Source organism: Cimex lectularius, unplaced genomic scaffold (genome assembly GCF_000648675.2).
Source record: "Cimex lectularius strain Harlan isolate CLEC.00 unplaced genomic scaffold, Clec_2.1 scaffold49, whole genome shotgun sequence".
NCBI classification, from domain to species: domain Eukaryota; kingdom Metazoa; phylum Arthropoda; class Insecta; order Hemiptera; family Cimicidae; genus Cimex; species Cimex lectularius.
In genome coordinates, this window is record NW_019392644.1 from 96659 (window position 1) to 123004 (window position 26346).

A 26346-nucleotide genomic window follows, 5' to 3' on the forward strand; every position below is an offset into this window, starting at 1 on the left:
TTTTAAAATTTTATTTTTATTTTTTTTCTTATTTTGTTCAGTTAGTTTTAATTATATATTACAAAATTTACAAACATTCAAAATTGTATGGGATGTTTAGTAACTGGGTTTTTACCTATAAACAACAAATAAATAAATGATAGAAATGAATAAAAAAAAGGATTTCACTTTTTATGAATTGATTAATTCTGTTTTTTCATTTTTTTATTTTTTTAAATTTTAAATTTTAAAAAAATTAAAATTTTTTTTAAAAATTACATTAGCCAAGCTTTTGATCAAATTTGGTACCCGGTTTTATGTTCAAGGGCATCTTTCCCTCTAACTACTATCTCATACAGCACAGCTACATCACTGAGTTGTTTTTTTATTTCTGAGTCTTTGATGGGCAATTCTCCATTATCCTAAATAAATTCTGGCCTGACATCCCATTCCATCCAGCTTAATGCAGGTGTGGACATGAATGTTGCATCTAGAGTTAAAAGTCTTGCCCAGGTCTGAGAAGGTAAGAATCTTCTCTACTTGGTTGCCTTTTATGCAGTATTTAAAGAAGGAGCAATTAAAGATTTCCTAAAACCTAAAATAACCTTTGAAATTGATACAGCAATGCTCTCAAGTAACTCTGATCCTGTCGTTTCCGCATCACCTTCAAAAACTCCTTACATTACTGGAATCTTGGGGGAAAAAATACTTAACCCACATAACATTCACTCTCCACAAAAATATCCTTCCTTAAGTTTACTTTACGAATTATTTTTCTTTTAACTGCGAAAAATGCGTTATACCTAGGACTGTACACCAACAAACGTTTGACGTGAAATTATAACATGATACAGAGTTCTTTGACAACTTCTTGCCAAATGCTCTGTTTTTCCTATAACAATTTCTAATAACAGCTGCTTTATATAACTTAGTTACTTACTGACTGGAAGTGTGGGGTCCAGCCAAATATTGAAATATCCACATCATCCAAATTTCCAAAATCCATAATCCCAAGAAAAACCCTTGAAGCTACAGTTTATCTTTCTGACAAAATTACCTATATAGACTTAAATATTCCTTACATACAAGATGTTTCATAAAACCCAACCAACCACCACAAATCATAAATTCAGAGATTCTTAACTTGACAAATTCCCTTAAACCTTTCTCGCTTATGCATGGCGAATATGATAATAATTAATGTTGAAAAATGCAAAATCCTGAAGTTTTTGAAGAGGTCTATAGCTTCCTCTTTTAAATATGGCATAAAGGGCAACCAAGTAGAGATGTTCACCTTCTTGGACCTGGGCATGACTTTTAACTCCAGTTGCAACATTCAAGACCAAATGAACAACACAATTAAAACTGCATATACACCTAAGCTTCATAAAATTTTTCACAGCATTTTTCCTACCCATTTTCTGTACCAGTCGATAGTACGAAGTCATTTAAAATATGCTCACTTAGTAGTCCTTCTGGGTCTGTTGATCGGTGCAGGTTGGGAAGAGTGTAGTGTGCAGTGATTATATCTGGTTTATAAATCAAGCTGCCACTTCGTACTCTAAGAAGTTACTCGTTGAATGCTGTCAAATCATAGCCAATCTAGTTTTTCATTGGAAAAGCTTTCACCATTGATGCTCTCGATATTCTTTTTTCATATTTATGTCCCTAATAAAAAATCTCAGAAGTCATTTGTACTATTACAAAACAAATTTACTATCACAAACAAACCAAAATTTTCGATGAATTTGGTAATGAGACAGACTTGTTTGAATTAGTCTGTATTTCTTAGTAGCCACCTTTAAAAGACAATAAAGCGGCAGTTCTGGGCACTGGGGAGAGATGTAGAGACAGATTTGCTGTTGAGTTTGATTAGTGATTACATTTACATAAGTCATATTTACTTGTGTCGTTACATGTTATATGATTTGTATGCTATGTTGACTGTCCCGTCGTGAGGTTCCATGCTGGGCCTGGAAATTTTAATAAATAAATATACTCTCGCTTTGACAAATTACCTCGAACCCTCCTCACAGATTAAAGAGTTGATGACCATGGGTCTTAATTATAGTCTCATTTCTTACTGAGTACTGGCAATGTGTAATTGAGGTAGTTTAAATGTATTGCACATTAAAAAAATTGAAAGTTATGATCTCTCTGTTTAATTCCAAACTGCAAAAATAAGCCAAAGATCATATGGATTAGACGGTATATATTTTAGAAAAATCTAGTACATTTTGTCAAATAGAGTTCCCAATATTCACGTTTTTAGGTTCTTCCATAAAATTCAATACATTTTTTAGAACTAGTTTATTTCTAAAAGACTCTATGCAAAGTAAAATTATAAATAAATGAATAGGAGAAATGAGTGGCAATCAAAAAGTAAGGTGCAAACACATTACTACATCATATCATTTATTTTCCATCAAAACATTCACAAAACATTTTGTGCTAATATTCTAAAAGATCTGATTTTTCAGATAATTACTGGTCCATTGGTGTTTATTGGGCGCATTCCATCATTTTCTGCAGTTCGGTCTGAAACAAAATATAAATATATGTGCAGCAAAGCGAATTCAAAAGAATTCTTGACACATTTTACGATTATAGTAAATTCGAGTTTATTTATTTTATGTGCAAACCTCAAAGCCTTTAAGTGTAAAATACCTCGGCCTTAATAGGAAAGCATAACTTTTTAGTAATAAGCTTATGTGAACTCCACTCTCATTGTGTGCTTTTAGGTTCTGTGTGTGTATATGCGAGAATATAAATTTTTTACTAAGGTAAATTGCACATCAAACTTTTTAACAAGTTTAAGATTAACCAAAGTTTTTTGCCTTAATATTTATCTTTTAAATTTTCATTTAATTCCCTAATTTCGTGGTCCGCTTGACCAATTAATACTTTACAATTAATTAAGGTTTTTAGTTGAGATGAAAAAAAGTTAATTGGGGTTGAGACGGGGAGTTGATGTCCGAGTGGATCGAGGTCATGATAGCTCAGGTGGTAGAGCAACGGCGTATCTAGCCGAAGGTCGTGGGTTCGAATCCCTCTCGTGCCATTAACTTTTTTTCATCTCAACTAAAAACCTTAATTAATTGTTTTCATTTAATGCTCAAAACAAGGTTTTAAAATTAATATAGCATGAAGTTGAATTCGAAATTAATTATTATGTGTGAAATAAAAACAAGAGAATTGGCAAATAGTTTTTAAGTTAGTTTTAATTGTTTAATCATTTTAAATAATTTTTTTAAAACAAATTTTCATCTTTATTTATCCTTGCCCACAGATAGGGTTTAGATAATTAATTTATTTTCACCCATAAAGAGTTAATTAATGACACGTGAGCAACAACTTAAAAAAAAAAAAATTACCTGCAAGCGTCTAGAGATGAAGAGGAGTGGGTTTAGATCGAATCTGCAGCTTGCAGGGTTTACTGCTCTTTTCCCCCAACCAGTTGAAAATGTTATTTGAGCTAAGGCTCCCACATATACGATTGACAGAAATATACTAAGGCAGAGGAAAATCGAGAACCTCATATTTCAATCCTGAAAAATAAGTTTATTTATTGGAATTTATTAATATCTGACATTTCTTCAGATACTGTGCTTTAACTTTTAATTATTAATATATAATTTGATAACTGAGTATTCTTAAAACTATTTTTATATAAACAAATATATAATTTGATAACTGAGTATTCTGAAAACTATTTTTATATAAACAAAGTAAAATATTATTTGCGAATTTAATATTGACCAAAGGAAAAGGAAACAAATCGTGCTTTTAATCAAAACAAATTGATTTTATTTCCAAGAATTTCATTAACAAAATTATATGGTTAAAAAGTGGCTTTTTCAAGTTTAATTTGCTGAAATTAGATAGATGTTCTTCTGTTTGCTTTGCTCCATCCCTTACTAAGTCTATAATTGTGAGTTTTTTGGTTGTTTTCAACCATTGTTCACTCAAGACTAATCAAAAAGAAAATAACTTTAATTCGTATCAACCAATCAATAAAGTCCTGATGTATGGTTCATATAGCAGGAACAAACTCCAAATCCTGATAGGATTCCTAACAGGACACTACAAGTTAAATGGACACTTAAAGAAGATTGGAATAATCCAAGATGGCACATGTAGATTCTGCAAACAGGCATAAGAGACACCAACACATCTACTAATAAACTGCGGTGCTACACTTGCCCACAGAAGGAAGTGTTTTGGGATGTATAATTTGACCATAGAAGAGCTTCAACCATTGAAACCAGGCCTATTAATCAAGTATCTTGATGAAATAAAACTCACCGATGTGCTTTAGGCAGAGTACGGGGGATACAATAGCTCTTAAAGGGCGCAGTATACTATACCCTGAAAATTACATCTGGTTTATATAATATATAACTTTTTTAGTTTGCCTTTCTTGGTGATTTTGGTTTTCAACTTTTCAACTTTTTCAATGGTGGGATAACATAAAAAGAAAAATAAAGACACAACAATCAATCGGAAAAAACCCACACAGACACACTTTTTCAAACAGCGTTAGGAATGGAGAATTGCAAGTTCTTCAGGGTAAGGAACACTAAAATAGTTGACTTTCAAAAATCATTTGAAGCACTTATAAACCTGAAAATTTAACTTTAAAAAACTTTATGTGTAAAAAGAGGTTGTAGTTCAATTTTAAAAATATTAAACCATTACTACCCCCTTAAAATAAACAAGTAGTCCATCTAAGTATAAAGTTAATGTATTAACTTTTTGTTGCATTTATTTTAATTTTCCACTTTTTGGAATATAAGTTCAGGAAGAACTGCATATTATATTGAAGTTTTTTGATTGTGATCACGGAATCTTTATTCAGAGAAAGAATTGCTGTAAATTCAGGAAAAGTGGACAGTTGTTCTGAGAATCGGAATGCAAGAATGCACCTTTGTGGGACCCCTTCCTTGGTCAGGATAAATAGGGGATTTTGCTGTCAGGTATGATTTTAGGATTAGATAGGAGGTATTTGGGTAGGCTGTCTTCCAGCTTACCTGCCGAAGGCTTGAGCAATGTCAAGGATCAAACCCTGACAACACCGGTCGAATAATCTAATATTTTCGACCTAGTGCCATACAATTTTTAAAAATTAAAATCGGTGATCCAACGTCAGTAGCTTCCCTTGTCAGTTTTATTCCTCTGTTCATGATTTGCTTGTAGACCAATCAGCTAATTAATTTGTCTATTTCTATCTTTGTTATGTTTGAATAGCTTTTTGTACAGAAAAAAACAAAATTAAGCCGGGACTTATTATTGAACGTTAACGAAAAAACTTGTAAAACAAAGGTTGTTCATTTTCCGGCGCTCTACTTACACCATAACGCACAGCAGATGAGTATTCATGGTTTAGTATATATAACGCCTAACCGTTGCGGGCACCGATGATTTTTGATTTAATGATTTATGGATTGAAAGATTGTAAAAACTAATAAAATTTATGCTTATTTTTATATAGTAGTGTAAAGAAAAATGTATAAATTTTTTACACGGCAAATGAGTTTTTAGCAAAACTTTTCACACAGTAATTTAGGTGTCTAACAGAAACCGATTAAAAATATATTTGTAATTATATCATACATGTTGGATAAAGGAATATAGTACCTGATTTGTAGTTTTCCAACTGGGCCGGATAGAATATCCCAGGACGGCGGTTGTTCGCTTTTTATAATGTGAGAGAAACTCCCCCACTCGCGTAGAGAAGGGACGGAAAAAAAGTGACGCTGTTGATGAGAAAATTTTGTGAGCTTCTTTCTTTCTTTTATGGTTTCTTTTAGAAAGATTGGTTCTATAAAAAGTCCTAATTTGAGAACAATATGAAACAAGGTCAAGATTCGTATATATTGTCTTTTTTTGAGATTACATTTTTAAACTGTCATTCTTTTGTTTAAAGTATTACTTTGTTTTTACTAGTTTTCAAAACATAATAAATGCTCTTCTTCTTTTATTGGCAAAACTTTTCACTTAAATGTATTAACAAATATTAAATATTTGAGTGAAATATCTACTATTGCAGTTTTGTTTAGTAAAATTAAAAAATTCTTCTGATCAACGTGAAAACTGAGATGCTCATACACGTAGTCAGTAAAATTCCTTGTTGAGAGATTTATAAATCTCTTAGCTTGCCTCATGATCTTTTCTTCAGTGCTTGAGGCTTTCTTTATCAAATCATTTTTCCAGCTCCAACTTTAGCGCAATATCGAGTGTGTCTAGTTGTAGTTCATTGGGTGACAGAGGTTTCTTCTTTACCCAGTAGGTCAGCATGTTAGTTTCCTTTGAACTTTCATGTCCTAGAACCCAATTGAAAGTAATCTTGCCCTTGGGCCATTAGGAAATTGAGACAGTTTCAGACTAATTTGTCGTAAAAAGCATACGAATTTAGTGTTTTTATAGCTGACTTTCGGAATGTATGTAAATCCGTGCTCTTTTCATTTCCTTCTTTAAGACGACTTGCATAGATCTTGGCTTAGAGTTATAACATTTTTTAAATAAGAGATATTTTTGTTGAGTCAGGATAAGCTAATCCCTCAACCGGAGTCGTTGGTAAAACTGGTTGAGACACGAAAGGAAGAGGAAGGACCTTTTTCTCAACTTCGTCAGAAGCTTATTATTTTTTTATAATTGTAAATGGCAAGGATTCATGTATGGCACACTGGATTATTTTTTAATTTACTTTTAATAAACTGTTTTCTATTTTAGTCTATTTGGGTCATGTCCCCACATTTTTTAAAAATTAAATTATTTGAGTTTTTGGCACTAGTCTTTATTGACATTCGCGAATCACACGATGATGGTGTGAAGGAGATCAGCACAAAAGTTCATTATAGAATATACTTGGAACCAGGGAGTTTTGCTGGAAGAACCCCTTCCTGAAACTTGGATATATCGATTCAGCCACACTTCCAGATCTTATAGGAAATTGAACGCTGAGTAAAAAAGGTCCTATGAACCTGTGACCGCAAACCCTTCAGTTCTGAGCTACAGGCAAAAAACCATGAAAAACCACGTTTTTTGACCTTATTCGTGAAATTGTTAGTAAACCGTTAGTCTAACCGTAAAACAGCTCGAAACAACATCTGTAGAAGATTAATTTCTGCGTCGAATAAAATTAAAACCAGCATGATCGGCCGAAAATTTCATTTTTGGCGATTTTTCGAAGTTAGGAGGTGAAGGGGTACACAAAATTCACCATTTCTAACATGTGTTTTCTGATTGGTACCTCCTACTGAATGAAATAATGTACGAAAAATCTGAACGGCTTACCCATCAGAAAACAGTAACATTCGATTTGGGTGAAAATCAGTAAATTAGCCTTTTTTTACCCTTTCCACCACCCCGCCGTACCTGAGGAAGACCCCATACCGGCGGACAAACGCTTTAGCTTAATCGAATTTGTATATCGAAGGGATTTCAAATAAATGGGATAAAAATACCTCCCAACGATTTTTCTTTCAGGCGAGACCGCTGGTCGGTTTTTGAAGGGACCATATTTTCATTTTAGAACCTAAAACAAAAGGTCTTCCCTTGCTGGTTTCCCCTTGCAAATTTACTTTTCCTTGGTATTATTTTCTATCTATTTATATTATCTAAAATTTTCTTACTAAAAAGAGGAAAACAGCCCGGAACCCTGAACCTAAACTTATGTTTAATTATGCAATAAATAAATAAATAACGGTAATAAAAGTTTAACAATAATAACATTATTTAGGACTTAATAATTAGAATAAATAGGGACTTGTTCATTTAAGCGTATTTGGATGTTAGCCGACCTTTATTGCTATTGTCCATCTTTCTTGCCATGATGCCCTTGTCACTTTTCCCAAGTACTCTTTCGCCTCCTTCCCCGTTGTGCTTCGGAACCAATCTATTTCTCCTTGGCTTGCTCCTATATCAATAGCCTCATTTTTCATTTTTAGTGGATGACCACCCTTTCTTTAAGGACTAGGTCTATTGGCAGTGCGTTGGCTATTACTTGTAGGGCATGTGTTGAAATCGTCCTGTAAATTAGCCAAAATTCGAATGTTTTATGAATCAGACTGGGGTTGGTCTAATCTGATGGAGAATTCGATCACCAACAAACGAGGTTTGTAACGGAGAATTTTTTGATAGGGTGTTCAAGTTGTGAATTTTCGATAAAAATGTCAGAAATGGTGAATTTTGTGTACCCCTTCACCTCCTAACTTCGAAAAATCGCCAAAAATCCGATCAGGCTGGCTTTAATCTCTTTCGACGCAGAAATTAATCCTCTACAGATGTTGTTTCGAGCTGTTTTACGGTCGGTAAAAACTAACGGTTTACTAAAAATTTCACAAATAAGGTAAAAAAACATGGTTTTTTGCCTGTAGCTCGGAACTGAATGGTTTGCGGACACAAGTTCATAGGACCTTTTTTACTCAGCGTTCAATTTCCTATAAGATCTGGAAGTGTGGCTGAATAGATTGGGGCCACCTTGTATATATATAGGATGATCGACTACTCGTGTTACAAACTTGGACAGTAGATTATAAATTCAAAATGGAAACAAAAAGTCCTAATTAACTATATATTAATGGTCCGAATGTCTACAGTTTCGGAGTTATTCCACTTTTTCTGATTTTTTAAGATTTCACAACCTTGCTTCAAATAAACAATAATAACTCTAAAAAGACCACCCCGATTCGGCCTGACGACGTTAAGAGAATAGTGAAAAATATGATGTTAGACAAGTGGAAGCGTTGTTGGGCCGACTCGACTGACGCGTTGGTGTCCGTTAAGCCGACGGTCGACCGGTGGAGCCCGGAGGGGATATCTCGAAGGGAAAGCGTTGTCCTGACCCGCCTGCGGATAGGCCACACACGTGCGACTCATGGGTACCTGTTGGTTGGCGCGAGTCGACCTAGGTGCCCAGCATGTCAAGTAGACAGACTCACGGTGGCGCATGTGCTGGAGGGGTGTCGCAGCTTGGCCCTGTATAGGGACCAAAATGGAATACCGCCGGGTTATAGAAGAATGCTCGAGCATGGTAGCGAATTCAAGGACAAACTTTTTAGGTTTCTAACAGATATTGGGATTATGGGTTGTATATAGAGGGGTATTTATTTTATAGGTTTAAGTTTAGCTTTAGTTTCTGGTAGAATAGAAGTATGTTGGTGGGCGGTGCAGCATATTATTTGAAGGCTCCACCGCTGCTCCGGTAAACCGGTTCGGGGCGGAATATCGAGTACCCTCCGACCCGGATTCCAGACAGAGGATATGCATGTGTGATTGGGTTTGTATATAGTAGTATGAGTGAGTGTGAGACTGACTAGTTTTAGGGAACGTAAGGGCGCCGAAATGACCAAAGAAGTCGATGGCGCCCGACCAGAGCCCAACCTCGGAGTCGCTTATGCACCAAGGTGGGTGACTCCCCCTGATCTATGAGGGAGAGGCCAGAGGCCTCCTAGGAGGTCTCGCAATTCTAATTCTAATAACTCTAAAACTGAAAGGTTTTGGACAAAGCCGTTAATACCGTTGAAAACTACGTTAAATTTCAAATAAGATGTGATCATTACCAATCTTGTAATCGTTCGTGAAATAAGCGTTTTAGTAGCGAGACTTCAAAAAAATTTTTTTTTTCAAAATTGAAAAACTTACCATGGTAATTTTAAACTACTTTTCCAAATCTAGAGACAACCAAACGTACACCATTTAATGCCCTTTTTAGTGCTGCTATTGCTTTTTTAATTACTTTTTTCAAAGATGAAGAAATTGATGAAGGAAAGGAAAAACCATGGTTGAAGGATTAGAAAGGTGGAAAGATTAATAATAAAAAAACTTAAGGAAATTTTGAATGCATTTATTAAACTTTTTTAATTTTGATTCGAAATGCTCTCCACCTTCTGTAATGTATTTTCGACGCTCTGTCGACGCATTAAACCAACAAAACTCGTACATAAGATGTATATCAGCGTATTCTTCATTAGAAAAAGTATCTTTAGTGTTAACAAGATTCACATAAATAACTAAAAACGTTTTGAAACTTAAAACTGTTATTCCGGAGAATAAAAATAAAATTCTTTAATCAAAGTTGCAGTCGTGTTAGTAAATAAGTAAATACTTTCACTATTTCGGTTTCGAACCAAAATTTAAAAAACGTTTAATAAATTCATTCAAAATTTTCTTAAGTTTTTTTTCGTTTAAATTTCCACCTTACCAATCCGTCAGCCATGTTTTTTCTTTACCTCCACCTATTTCTTCATCTCTGAAAAAAGTAATTAAAAAAGAAATTTTACCACTAAAAAGGATATTAAATGGAGTACGTTTTCTGAAATTTGCTGATCTCTATGTTTAGAATAGTATAGTAGTTTAGAATCACCATGGTAAGTTTTTTTAACTTAATCTTTTTTCTCAAAGTTCTCACTACTAAAACGCTTATTTCACGAACGTTCACAAGTTTAGTATTGATCACATCTTATTTGAAATTTAACGTAGTTTTCAATGGTATCAACGGATTTGTGCAAAACCTTTTAGTTTTGGTGTTATCATTGTTTATTTGAAGCAAGGTCGTGAAATCTTAAAAAATCAGAACAAGTGGAATAACTCCGAAACTGTTGAGATTCGGACCTTAGTTAATAAGGAATTTTTGGTTCCATTCTGAATGTAGAATCTACTGGCAAAGTCTGTAACACGTATAGCCGAACACCCTGTATAAAATCATTCTACGATATTATTTTTCGTATTAAACATATTTCTCAAATTTAGTAACAGTTTTATACGATTTATGTAAAATTTAAAGAATCCATGTGAAGCAACAAATAATCCAAAATATTTCTTAATATATCACTTGTTAAAATTCGATTATAATCTTTAGATTTATATATTTTAAATATACGCGCGTTTTATAATTTATAACAATAAAAAAGTCAATATATCCGTTTTGTTATTGGAATCTGTCTAAATAAAATTAATGACGACACAAGAAAACTTTGTACATTAAAAGAATTATTTTCATTGAAATGTAAAATTTATTGATATAGATAGATACGTTGAATATTAATGGGCTTCGGGGCTGAAAGATGGTTGTGGATGAAGTTCTTAACGGCCTGGGAAAGCACTGCCATTCATCCCTTCATTAATCAAATCAATAGTGAATAAATACCTGTTCTGCCCAAGGCGTGTCTACCCCTTTCAGAGTGATGATGATTTACTTAAATAGACTGAAGAGTTGTTTCAGCCATGAAATTAGAATAGTTTGTAATTTTGAACGTACTTGTGATTTATTGAAATTTATTAACGATACTTTCTGTGCGAATTTATTATTTATTTCGTTATAGTTAGGGTGTTAACTGTTGCAATTTCTTTCCATCTTGTTCAAGATTTGATTAATTACTTTGGATAATCTTCTGCAAATAAATTAAATTTAGGTTTTTAAAAAAAACCTTTTTTTATAAAAAAAGGAAGATTAACAATTTAATTAAGAAAATGTAGTTTCAAATACGTATAAAGCCGAATTTGTGCTAGTCAGATCGAAGATCAATCCTGATCAAGTTTTACACAGTTCCTCCAGAAATTTTACTCTTTTTCTAAGATTCTCCATTCTTCAATAAATACTTTGAATATAAAAAAATATTTTTTTTTGCATTGTATAAATTCACTTTTTTCCACTTTCTACATGTTTTTGTTAAATTTAAACAATGTTTGTAAATCCCAGGCTCTGAAGATGATCTCAATAAAGATCGAAACGTTGGCACGATAAAGAAAATGTTTTTCTGACATCACACCAGACCGCATCTAACGATTTCTGAATAATTATTCTTCAATCATTTTCAAGACATTTTATTAATTTTCTATGTAATTCCTTGACAATGATTTCGTTATGGGGCTCCTAGTTTAATAAATTAAATTTAATGAAAAAAATTGTTTCTTTTGTTGATTAATTCAATTTTCCTCAGTGCAATTTAATAAAGGAAACGCCAGATTTAAGTTTAAAAGCTTCTAAGTTAAACAACGTATGAGTAAGAGAGTGGCCACTATTTCACCATTTCTTTATTAAGCTAATGCTTGAAATATGATCGTGCATAATTGTGAGACCATTAGCATTCTTATTTACATAAGAATTTGGGGTAATGGAGTTTAATTGAACAATGGGGGTAATTGGGGGTGGGCTGCTGGGCCTAAGAGAGAATGATCTACGCCTCTTCACTTGTCATGATTTGTACGAGGAATTGTGATCCTTGCCATCATACATAATAATGTGCCGTTCGGCAGGAGGACATCAATCAATAACTACGTGTCCCCCTCGAACAAACTTGTCCAATTTTCAAGATGTGTTTGTCTTTCGCCAACTAGAGGAAGCTGCGCTAACTAAATACAAGAAAAACTCTCACTCCCTACCTCCCTCGCTCTCTCAAGAAATTAGAGATTCCGTGGATTTAAAGGGTTTCCGTGGGGAACGAGACTTAATCACGTCTCTCCCATTTACATTGCCTCCTCTCCTTCCTCACCCTTTCCCAAAAACCCCGTGTAGTGTACTTCATAAAAGTCCCACGAGGAACACCGCAGTCTCAAGTTTCACTCTATGTACTTTTCCATCCGATTATTTAGAAAAATTTATTTCTTCAAGAACTACTGTCAGTTAATTTATTTCAACTATTAATAAGTCTGATATACTGCCCTAAAAACTTTGCGTTCGTAAAATTTAAAATGTTTATTTTGGACATGATGATTTACGTTTGTTAATAGTGACGGCAATAAGAAAATAATTTTATTAAGTTTCAGAATCCTTTGCAAGGTTGAGGAATGAAAATGCTTAAAGCTAATTAAGGTATCAGTGGTGTGTATTTTCACAAAATTAATCAACATAGGATAGGTGCCTATTATGCTGGATGTCTAGGGCCTTTTCTTGACAAAGCGATGACTTGTTGAACCCGCACTGGGTCCGTTTATACTCGCTAGTTTTTGATATTACTGAAATGCGTTTCGGCTTTGCGCCATCTTCAGTGAAAACCTTTGTCTCGTTGTCCTTGTAAATCTTTTTATATAGTGGTAATAATCTATTAGATTTCGTAGTCCGATTGACAAAACAACTTTTCCAATTGATTAATCTTTATGTAAGGTATTGGTTGTAATGAAAAAGTCTAAAAAACTAAAGTTCTCCGTGTCCGTTTCATTTTTCGCCGAGAATCGAATCCTGATTACACGATATTTTAAAATTGGCAAAAAGGAGGGAAAATTCGAAAGGTAGATTGAGATTGGAAGTTGGTGTCCGAGTGGATCGAAGTCGGGATAGCTCAAGTGGTAGAGCAGCGGCGTATTTAACCGAAGGTCTTGGGTTCGAATCCCACTCGTGACACTGACTTTTTCATCAATTCAACCAAAACCTCACATAAAGATTAATTAATTGAAAATGGTAATAATGTTACATGTAGGAGATATGTGGCTCAACGGGCATTTATTTATGGAACAAGTAAAAACTTGCCAGCTATAAAATTTCTATTATCAATCATGAAATGTGATAATATATTTTGGGGGCGTCGGTGGCTGCAAAGGTTTAGGCGTTGACAAGGCGCTCATTACTGTAAGGTAAAGGTCCCGGGTTCGAAGGATTCATAATTACAAATGGACTTAAAAAAAAAAAAAAAATATTTTGGATTTCAAGTTGATTCGGTGTAGTGGTTTGATTATATAGTTTTTATGTTTTGTAAGCATCAGGTCTTTGTATCGGGATAGTTGAGAAAAATGACAAAATAATATATTAAAAAATGAAATTTTTTATCTTTAGGTAACAACATTTACAGCAAAAAATGAACTCTGCTATATAGTTTTTGAGAAAACGTACCTTTTCCTCATGTACGCTTTAAGATCCCCTTAAATATTGTAGTTTAAATTGATTACTCAAACTTACCACAGAGTTTCACCGAGGTTTTTACCACATTTTGTAGGAAATATCTAGTTCTAATTTATGTTATTATATTTCCACCAGATTCGTCATCTAACGGTTTTTGAAAGGAATTGTCAATTTTAGTTTACAACCACTAATTATTTGTACCTGCAATATTTCTTTCATAAAAAGAAATTTTTTTTCAACGTACACAGTCTAAAATTTCGCCTTAAAAAGGGATAAAAAGCTTGGTGGAATTGGTATTTATGAACAATCTATTTAAACTACAATTACTAAGCTGATCCTAAAGTGCACTGCAAATGAGGAAAAGCTATGTTTGTGACACGTGCTTAATTGAAACCTTTTTCAAAATATTAATATTTACTATACGACATGTACATAAGACAGGATTATATTGTAAACTAAAGAAATATGAATGTTATTTTTTTTTACAATGGATACCAGAAACTGGAGGAGTTTCCTCCTGAGCACTGCAGCTGAGCTGTACAGCTTATTGTACTTTATCCCTGGCTCCATATTTTGGGGGAGGGCTCGCAACACAAATGTGAACTTGAGCCCCCGTGTACCGGTGTTCTTCCATCGAAGAAACTCATTTTTGAATGGGGTTGGGACCAAATTCAGGGTCGCTGAGATGCCGTGTCAATTTCTTTCAATTGCGGCCACCGTTCCCCTTAGGATTTAGAAAAAGTCCCGAGGCGACGGTGGGGATCGAACCCACGACCGCGGGATGTACTAGCCGATAATCTGACGCCTTAACCACTAGGCTACCGCGGTCCCCTTATTATTATTATTATTATTATTAATTTCGTGATTATAAACAAAAATTGAAATATTATTTTCGTTTAAACTTTCGGATCTCTGAAATTTTTTAAACCTAGCTGGTCCATGTCACATACAAAATGATATAAAAAACTTGATGGAATAAAGCGAGTTCTTTTGAGTAACCGATTTAAATTACAATCATTAAAATTTATTATCCAAAGAAATTTAATAAAAAATTGAAAAAAATGTATATAGTAAATAAGCAATGTTTTCTGAGATAGCAAAGTTAATTTTTTGCTGTAATAAAATTTAAACGTAAAAAATTTATGTTTTTCTAATATGCTAAACTGTGGGCTTAAAACTCAAATTTTTTCCAATCGTTTGTAGCGCTAATATTGTTAACTAAAGAATAAATTTTGTTCACCATCTTTATGTAAGGTATTGGTTGAGATAAAAAAGCCAGTGTCACGAGCGGGATTCGAACCCACGACCTTCGGCTAAATACGCCGCTGCTCTACCACTTGAGCTATCGTGACATCTGGTCTATCACCGAAAGTCTTGGGTTCGAATCCCACTCGTGACACTGGCTTTTTCATTGCAACCAAAAGCTTACGTAAAGGTTAATTAATTGAAAGTGGTAATAATGTTACAAGTAGGAAATATGTGGTTCAAAGGGTATTTATTCTATGGGACAAGTAAAAACTTGCCAGCTATAAAAGTTTCTATTATCAAACAATCATGAAATATGATAGTATATTTTAGGGGGCGTCGGTGGCCCGAAGGTCATGGGTTCGAATCCCGCTCGTGACACTGGCTTTTTTATCTCAACTAATACCTTACATAAAGAATAATTAATAATAATTAATTGAAAGAATTTATTTGGTCACGAAATCTAATGGATTTTTATTCAGAAATCCTGAGATGCGGTCTGGTGTGATGTAGGTTTCAGAAAAACATTTTCTTTATCGTCCCAGCGTTTCGATCTTTATTGAGCCCTGAAGATGATCTCAATAAAGATCGAAACGTTGGCACCATAGAGAAAATGTTTTTCTGAAACCTACATCACACCAGACCGCATATCACGATTTCTGAATAATTATCGATTAACGGTCACTAACCACCACACATTTCTAACGGATTTGTTCACAATTTCAGTTTTTTTAATCCCCTATTAAACCCCCTGTTCGATTATTTTGCCTTTTTCCTAAAATATCTCTATCCGGCTACTGTGAAGCGGTCTGTTTGGTTCTTGGTTGGATTCCGTAGCAAGGTTTGCACCACGGGTTTACATGTGTCCTTTTCCACGTTATTTCGCTATAAGTGGTTTTTATCCCCATATCCGGGAAGACCCTCGTTTCGTATATTTGAAAGAGTGTAGATTAGTAAACGACAGGCCCGCATCTCCCGCCGGTCGAGCAGTTGGCCTGGTTTCGGGTCGATCCATATTCTTATAACAAAAATCATAAATAAATTTTTATATCCTGCGTCTTATACAGTACATACAAGGCATAAAATCGGGTTTCTGAATGCAGCTCAATTCAATTCGATTTAATTTTTAACAAAAATATCCTGTCTTTTCTCAAACCACAAAAATTCTAAAATAAACATTTTTAAATGACCTATATTACGTATTTTATAAATTGTATTTATAAAACGAGTTTGACATTTTATTAATAACAATAATAATTTATGTATTGCATGTAGTTTATTTATTCTATTCTAGCTATAATATTTAAGATAGATCGAATGATGGTCGAGTGATACATTTTAATGAAACTATGACAGTTTGATGGCAAACGACTCAGTTAATAGCGTAAATAGGATTATTATTTGACGGTATAAATAATAAAAATAAATCAATTTCAAGTTTATTAAGAAATTTTGTATTTCAATTCTTTTTCTAATATATTTCGTCGGTAGAAAATGCACGGTTGACGACGCTATAAATGCTTTATTACTATTTTTTAAGCAAATATGGTTGAGTTGAAAAATTAGAGTCAAGAGAAGGACTCGAACCCGCGACATCCGGAGAAGTATTTTGACGTTTTACCACTATTTTCTCCAGACACCAACTAACCAACTTAACCTACACTTTTATATTTTTTTCTTTTTCGCTAATTTGCTTTTTCCAATATTTCAGTGTATTCTGTTGGATTATAGGAAATACTTACAATTATTCGTTTTACAGAAAAGGACCTGTTTTTAAAATGATGGATTATAATTTTTTAAGAAAATTCAAGAGCATTAGGCACACAAATTGCTAATTAGTTTTTCACGATCTGCAAAATGATTAATTAAGGGGGGTGTTAATATTTTTTCTTTTTTTCGTTTTACCTCTGAAATTATTCAAACCTAAGTGAAAAGTGTTGACAGATCATTCCAAACCTGCCTTCCAACTTTGGCACTAATGGCGTTAACTAAATTAAACAAAGCCGTAGAAGGGTGGGAAGTAAATAAATAAAAGTACAAACTGACTGAACTAATTTTTATGCAGTTATGCCGGAGAGAAAAACATTTCACTATTCCAGTAACTACTTTTTGTAAATGATGGTTCTTCTCACAGATTTGTTCTTTAAGATCCTTGAAAATGAAAAAATCTAAGGGTAGAACCTTCATTTACCAAAAGTGAATCTACATACTCCACGTTCATCATTTCTATGTCAGAAAATATAAATATTTTTAATTACCTCAATCAATATGAAATGAAAATTCGGAAAAACAAGAATTACTTTATCAACAATTCTCAAAATGTCGTGTTGCTACATTACTCCATTACTGTTTATTATAGGTTATTATTATAGGTTTTTTTGAAGTTAGATTTATTATTAAAAATGTATTTATAAGTATTAAGTACAAATCACCAAAATATATCATAAAACAATGTACAACAACATAGAATGTCATTAAAAATCAAATTAAACAACAAAGTAATTAATGCATTCTATTTATGAACCATTAAATTTTTTTCATATTATCTGTATGCATTATCTTTATACATTTTCAAAAATGTTTCATCCAAGCAACAAAATTTAATTATTCCTCTTTCGTCTATTCGAGTTCCCTAAGATCAGATGAGGCAGCAGGCTTTTACGCAGCTTTTTATCAGCGACCTGCTAAAAGCTTCTTCACATAAAGGTGACGATCGTTTCGAAAATAACAAAATATAAACAAAAATAATAAAAGAAAAAGACAAATGGCATTATGGAATGTTTGAACATTTACGTTTTTTTAAGAAATTTAAAACTATGCATTTCATAACTAAATTTTTCAAACATTTATATACAGTGACTCACAAATTCGTTCACAGATGTATACAAATTGTGTTATTTCATTATTTACTATACAAAACAATTGTAGGAAATCTAATAAAAGTATTTTTTTAAATAATTTTATTTATCTTAACACAAAAAAAAAACACCCAAAAAATTAAATTGATCCTTTATCATATTATTAAAATAATATAAAAGAAATTACCGTGCGTAAAAGATAATATGATTGAGTCATGGAAAGTCCTTTAATATTTTGTATGTCCTCTTTTGGCTTTCAAAACTGCATCAATATTCTGGGCATACTTCTCACGAGATTTCTGCACTGTTCTGGAACAATTACGCCCCATTCAACTTGTGTTTTTTCCCAAAGTTCATCGAACTTTGAAGCGTCCCCTGCAGAATCGACTAAAGATCTTTTTAGTGTTCCCCTCAAGAGCTCAATTGGATTAAGGTCAGGTGACTGTGGGGACCATTCCATGACATTAAAACCACGATCGGCAAGCCACTGTTTGGTCAGCCTGGCCGTATGTTTGGGCCGTTGTCGTGCTGAACGTAATCCATAGCATTCATTCCTCCTGATATTCTATGAAGCACTCCAACACCACTTGATTTCATGCAACCCCAAATCATTATGTTCCCACTACCAAATTTTACATTAGGTAGGACTCTTCGAGAACTTAAGGGTTCTTTGTTTCCCTTCCAAACCCAAACTTTCCCATCTGACGCAAATCTGTTAATTTTGGTTTCATCAGACCAAATTACGTTATCTCACATTTCCTCTGTGTAGGTTTTATATTTTTTTGCAAAATTCAAGCGAAGCAACTTGTGGCGTTTGGCCAGAAATGGTTTCTTCACTTTTCCCGTCGCTCTTAATCCGGCTTCACGTAAACATCTCCGTATTGTTTCAGCACCGACGTCCATATTATTATTAACACGCAGCCTACGCTGAATTTGGACAGCATTGTCAACCTCTCCTGATCGAATGGAGCGTATGATACAACGCCTTTTGGCCTCGGAAATTTTTTTTTTAGGGCCACTCCTGTTCTTTTTAAAACAAGTATTGGAAATTCCGGAAGATCTTTTAAGTTTTGTTATTACCCCAATAGAGCATTTATATTTTTTTGAAATTTCATGATAAGGAAGTCCTTCTTGTAGAGATTTCATTATTTAATCTTTCAAAAATGTTGAAAATGGCTTCATACTGTAATTAAACGGATTATACCAAAACCATTAAGGAAAGAAAATATTTTCGATATGTAAGAAAAATAACTAAATTGATGATACCTGATTAGAAATTTGAGACGAATTATTGAATGGTTTTTGCGAAATTTGCAATGAAGTAACCTGAGTCACAAAACTGTTCACATGAAGACTCATAATAAACTGGCTCACTTCAAAGATGTAAATATAAATGAAAAATATTAGGGTGAATGTTTGTTTACTAACAGTTCAAAGAACTCAATCCTGTTGCTGTTGTCTAGGATTAAAAAATATGGGGTTGCAGACTAGAGATAATTGAAAATTGTTTACCGATGTGAACAAATCTGTGTATCTCAGTAAAAATATTTAAAAAAAATGAAAATTGACAAATTATATTGTTTAGTAAAACAATAGGTAACCCTATGTGTCTTTTGGTACAAGTAAACAATTTAATTAAATAGGTAGAGATTAATGACCGTTAATCGATAGTTATTCAGATATCGTGAGATGCGGTCGTGTGATGTATCTTTTATTGAGATCATCTTCAGGGCTCAATAAAGGATCGAAACGTTGGCACGATAAAGAAAATGTTTTTCTGAAACCTACATCACACCCGACCGCATCTCACGATATCTGAATAACTAATTAAATAGGCTTAAGCCAAGTTAAGTATAATCAGCACAAAAAATTTACAAAGTTTTTATACATCAAAGAACTAGGCACGCCCAATTAAAGTTAAACGGCCGAGCAGCCTTTTCGGCATTTTATTTCCATCGAACCATTTATTCCGTTATTATTCTTTAATAAATGAACAGATTATGGAGAAATGCGGCCTTTTTTCTGTAATCATGTGTGACATGTGACATGTTATTTTAGTTTTCACGCAGGAACATGAGAAGGCGAACGACTACGAATAAAACTAAATCACGACTGACTTTTCCTTATTTAACTTATTCAGGAGTAACATTAACAGAAAGATACTTGAAAAGAGATCCGACAAAACGATCNATTTCTGAATAATTATCGACTAACGGTCACTACTCACCACACAATTTTATTTACATTCACTATTTTTCGTGGTCCGCTTGACAAATTAAGACCAATAAAGTAGCGGCGTATCAAGCCGAAGGTCGTGGGTTCGAATCCCGCTCGTGACACTGGCTTTTTTATCTCAATCAATACCTGACATAAAGATTGTGAACAAAATTTATTCTTTAGTTAACAATATTAGCGCTACAAACGATTTTGAAAAAAATTGAGTTTTAAGCCCACAATTTAGCATATTAGAAAACCAAATTTTAAATTTTTTACGTTTAAATTTTATTACAGCAAAAAATTAACTTTGCTATCTCAACAAACATTGCTTATTTACTATATACATTTTTTTTTCAATTTGTTATTAAATTTGTTTAAATTTTGTATTAAATTCACACCAGACCGCATCTCACGATTTCTGAATAATTATCGACTAACGGTCACTACTCACCACACAATTTTATTTACATTCACTATTTTTCGTGGTCCGCTTGACAAATTAAGACCAATAGAGTAGCGGCGTATCAAGTCGAAGGTCGTGGGTTCGAATCCCGCTCGTGACACCGACTTTTTTATCTCAACTTAAAACCTTTATTTACATTGATTACAATATTTATAGTTCTTGTAGTAGTTGCTTCTGACAAGTTTTATTTACTCCTAGCTTGTGAAGTTACATTATATGATTATAATACATTATTATTTTTCATTTGAGAGAAAAGAATAGATCAAAAACCTCTATAGTTGCTTATTTTTAGAAGGGCGTGTTTTACTTTCTTTTGTCTACTACTATAGTTAGTGCTACTACTTTCTATTTCTTTTAGTACTAGCTATAGTTACCTATTTGGCCGATTATTGGGCCAGTACTAGCCCTGCTTGAAGAATTGAATGGTTCCATTTTTAATGTATATGCATCGTTGCATTGTGCATCGTTGTATTTAATGTATATGCAAGTTCCATGTGCAGTTCCGGGTGTATATCGGAGGAGTCTGTTAAAAGCCTCGAAAACTTGTTCTGCGCGTGATATTAGTTCAGCATGTGAAACTCCAAGGAGGGGGTAAAAGAGCATCGGCCTGACCACCACCTTGCACAGTGGTTTATTGGTGACGGACTTACTGGTGGTAGAGGGTAGAGCAGAGGAAAAAATACGCGAATAGATGCATTGACTTGGTAGTAAAAGCAGTTTCCGGACTATTATCACCCAAAGATGAACGACTCGGACAACGACAGTCACTCCTTCAGATTTGAATTTGTTATACAGCAACGCTTGTTGAAAACAGCCTCCATTTTATTATGATTAATTTTTTATTTTACAATGGTTATAGAAACATCCTTATGCAGTACTCACGTAGCTTAAGCTATGTTGTACAAGTACATTGCAGCATTGTCAGCGTAAAAAGCCTTGTTCTTATTCTGTGGGGTATTGTGTTAAAATAGTTGAAAGAAGATGATGAGACCAAGAATAGAGCCGTGAGGAACAGCAGCAATGTCTCTCCGTTCGCAAATGGACGATCGAAAGCAAACTTATTATTATCTGGATAAGAGATAGGAGTGGTATATTTTTATCATGTAGAGGAAGGAAGGAATACCATCAGATTGCTGATTTTGATCAAAATTTCAATATCTCGTATTTCCTGTTCTTTCTTTAATACACTTCGAAGACAGCTCGGCATACTTTCTACCAGTCTGGAAGAGTCTCTTTGCTAGAGGTTAGCCCATTCTTCACGAAGAGTCCTTTCAAGACCGTGGAGTGTATCAGGAAGTGATGGACGTGCTCTTATTCGTCTTTTGAGGTTATCCCATAAATGTTCGATGGGGTTCAAGTCTGGAGAACGGGTTGGCCAGGTTAAGACCCTGATGTTATGCTGTTGAAGGTACGTTTTTACTATGCGAGCGACTTGTGGACGGGCATTATCGTGCATTAGAATAGGATTGTAGCTGATTTCATCGAGGATAGGCAGCGCATGATGTTTCTTAATTTCATCCACAGAGCAAGTGCCGTGAAAGACCCTCCACGAACAACAACCAACTCTGTGCGACTCTCCATTGAAAGTGCCGCCCAGACCATCACTGAGCTACGTCGAAAAGGTAAGCTCTGGGAAAAATTACAGGCTTCGTACCATTCATTTCGCCTTCTCTTTACTCTTTCACGACCATCTGGAGTTGGTAGAGCAAATCTACACTCATCTGTAAAAAGTACAGCAGACCAATCGTCCAATGGCTGTGTTCTCGAGCAAATGCGAGTCGCGTAACTTGGGGTGTTCTGGACAATCCTGGTCCTCTTACGGGACGAAAAACCATCAGTCCATTACTGATTTAATATTCTTCGAGCAGTGCGTTCAGAAATTAGGACACCTCGAACTTCCTGGAGCTGACGAATCGCTTGAACAACCGTAAGGTGCGGGTTTCGAAAAATTCTCAAAGTCAAAAAACGGCCATCTGGTTCTGTTATCCTAGGGCGTCCAGAACCGGAACTTCTATGGTAGGACCTAGTTTCTCGAAAACGTCGAACTTTGTCGTGGAACTGCGATGTCAATAGCCGCACACTTGATGGAACTACGTGGCACTATTAAGTGTAAAAATTGAAATTAATAAAACAAAGATGAAAACTAAACAATTTATTGCTTCAGAATTGAAATGAAACTGAATAAACATTTTAAATTCCATTCACTAGTTTCGTGATCCGCTTGACCAATTAATATATTACAATTAATTAAGGTTTTCAGTTGAGATAAAAAAGTCAATGGCACGAGCGGGATTCGAATTTGAAAAATGCAAAAAGGAGTGAAAATTCAAAAGGTGTGGTTGAGATGGGAAGTTGAGGTCCGAGTGGGTCGAGGTCACGATAGCTCAAGTGGTAGAGCAGCGGCATATCAAGCCGAAAATCGTGGGTTCGAATCACGCTCGTGCCATTGACTTTTTTATCTCAACTGAAAACCTTAATTAATTGTAATTTTAAATTCCGTAAAAATTACACATTGAAAAATCCTTTATCCTTGTTTTGGATTAAGGATTAAGTTTGGTTATTTCTATTAGGTTATTCCTTATTTAAAACATAGCATAAACAAATATTTATTGATAAAAACAATGGGACAAATTAAGGACGAAATTTTCTTTTATCGAGACAATGAAAAAAAAAATCAGTTGAGTGGAATTTTTTTGCCTGTCAGTGTATGTTTTTATTGTTAGAGAGAAGAGGTAATTCTGATTGGAAAATTGTCCATGAGAAATGATTTTTCTCAGTCACTGAGCGTAGTAGTGTTGTAAATTATTGTATTACTATTGGCAGAGTAGTTTTCAGTTGTGGATTGTTCATACTAAAATTTTACAATTACTTTGAAATTTCAACTTAATTTTAGAATAATTGTATACAAATTTAATAATTTATTGTTAAAATCTTACGAATTAAATTTAATTTAGCAGATTTCTTTTTGGCTTTAAGTCCGGATATATTACAACTCTTTCCAAAGATTGATTTTACAAATACCACAATGTTTCCTTTCTCAATGTCGCGGTTTCTCTTCGTTGGGGTTTCGAGTGTAAAATCTTTGCTACAACCTGTTTGGTGAGTACACAACCGGCAGGAATTAATTAACTTCTGCTGGTTATTTAAAACGGTAGGAAAGATACGCAGATTAATTTAAGCTCACAGATTTGATATTTTTTGCAAGTGTATAAACAAAGTGAGCAAATTATGAAGCGATTTTATTACTTTCTCTCATTATTTCTGGGCGTTTCTACTTTTATTATACAGATTTAATTTTACGGTTAATCTTTTATACAATGCCTATGATAACCAGATAAAATTTATATATTGATAAAACATAATGTAATAATAATAAAATAACAATTTTATTCATAATTCATTATATATATATATATGACATAAAGCAACTATCATACATCATGATCTAATCTTCACTACCAGAGAGATTAAAAACCAATTATTAATTAAATGCTAATTTGTCGAAATAGTTTAGTGAATAATTTTTCAATTAATTAATCTTTATGTAAGATTTTGGTTGAAATGAAAAAGTCAGTGTCACGAGTGGGATTCGAACCCACGACCTTCAACTAAATACGCCGCTACTGTACTACTTGAGCTATCGTGACTTCGATCCGGTCGGACACCAACTTCCCATTTCAACCTCACCTCTCAAATTTTCCGAAAGTCGTGTGTTCGAATCCCGCTGGTGACGCTGACTTTTTTTCTCAACCAATACCTTTCATAAATATTAATTAATTGAAAAATGTTAATTGGTCAATCGGACCACGAACTGTAACGGATTTAGTGTATAATGTTTATAAACAAAATATATAAGTTTTAAAACTTACAAGATAAATGAATCATCTGGGAAAGTAAGTTTTAAACTTGAAAATAAAGCATTTGTTGATATATGGAAGTTTTTACAAAAACCCAATGGTCGTGTTATTACATACTTTTTTTAATGTAATAACAACTAATTTTTGAAATTATTATTAATATTCAAGTGCTTCAAGTCATGCCATAAGTTACACGAAAAAACATAAGTGCAGTTATAAGCGTGAATTTGACCTTTCGATGAGGTTGTATAAGAGTTGTACATGAACATGAATACGAACTCCTTGGTCTGATGCTCCTAGGTGTTTTGGGTAAGAGTGAAAACGTCATTGATAAGAGAATTGGAATGATGATAATTTGGGGATTGGCTAGTTAGGAAAAGTTAGATACTGTATTAGGAAAAGGGATACTAACAAAGAAATCAGTGATCGTCCGAAGGATTTTCAATTGATGGGAACTCTCCCAACTTTAATGGTTGATTTTTCAGCCGTCTCGTATACTGACACTACCTGTATGTAGCACTTGACCATATCCAACAGATAACGACCGACTACCCCGAGGTTGGGTATTTCCCCAGGGCCTAGAAATTACCTAGGATTTGCCTGTTTCTAAAACAGGGTAGACCCAAAGATCACCTTGCGTCATACCGGTTGATCTCCCTTTTATCACTACATGGAAAAATACTGGAAACAAAAATTCACAAAAGGAGGGGAAATAGGGGACACACCAATCAGTACAGAGCAACCCAAGGAAAATCCATCCATACCAGCAGTAATGGAAAAAATCTTCGAGGCAGAAGTATGTACAAGGGCTACTTTTTGATATCCGTAAGGCTTTTGACAAAATGCGGTAGCCTATCCTAATAACAAGCTTAATCGAGCGACGAGCTTCCAAAGATATGAACAAACTGCTACAGAGCTATCTAAACAAAAAAGATGCTATATTAATACAGATTGTAAGCGAAAAGTCACCTTAGGAGTTACCGAAGCCTCAGTTTTAGGGCTATTGAAAAACCAGCACTTATATTATTACAAGTCAAGTTAAACATGATTAGTCCAGCAATTGTTCGGCTGGAAGGGATACCCAATGAGTACCCAAGTACTGCTTACCAAACATAATAGAAAGAATTAGAAATAATATAGAAATTAACGACACTGCTTCACAATTTTTATGGGGGTATGGCGATTTTGCTGGAAAGTTATTTTTTGCTAAAACATATAGTCCGGTATGCCCATGTCGGACTATAGACTATACTACGATGCGATCTCTACCATCAAGAAAAAACCGGATAGTTAGCCAGAATGAATCTTGAAGGTATTTAACCATCTTGGAAAGAAATGTTCTGCAAAACAATGTGAAGAATTATTTTGTTGTTGTTGTGAATAGTAAGCCTTAAACGAAAGCCTAGCAGTGTTGTACATCTAGTTGAATTTTGCCAAGTTAAGTAGCGAATGTGGATTTCATGTGAATCTTTTGTTCATATAGTTCATATAGCCCCAAGTAATTGACCAGATCTGCCGAAGAAATACTAATTTGATGTACATAAACGGGAGGTAGTATTTTGTGTTTGAGGGTAAAAAAACACTTATGCTTTTTTGTTCTAAGATAAGTATGGTTAGGGATGATCGCATGGGGGCGTCGGTGGTCGCAACGGTTAAGGCGTTGACACGGCGCTCATCACTGTAAGGTAAAGGACCCGGGTTCGAATCCAGCGGCCCTGCATTCGAACCCAACATACTTACAAATGGGCTTTTTTTTAAAAACACCGGCACCCCGAGGGTTGATATAACCTCTGCTGTTGCGAACCCTTGTAAAAAAACGTAGGTAGGTGATCTTGAAGGGCTCAATTGCTAGGTTTGGAAAGAATATTGCTGGCGGTGGGAGAGTGATGA

General features: G+C 34.1%; 1 long non-coding RNA gene across 1 annotated transcript; it reads right to left on the reverse strand.

Moving 5' to 3' along the window:
• Positions 1-2377: 2377 nt before the first annotated feature.
• LOC106670057 lies at positions 2378-5673 on the reverse strand. The gene is made up of 3 exons (XR_001341020.2): positions 5617-5673; positions 3354-3527; positions 2378-2517 (listed from the first exon to the last, which is right to left on the reverse strand). It is a non-coding gene; the product is annotated as an uncharacterized LOC106670057 (long non-coding RNA).
• Positions 5674-26346: the final 20673 nt, after the last annotated feature.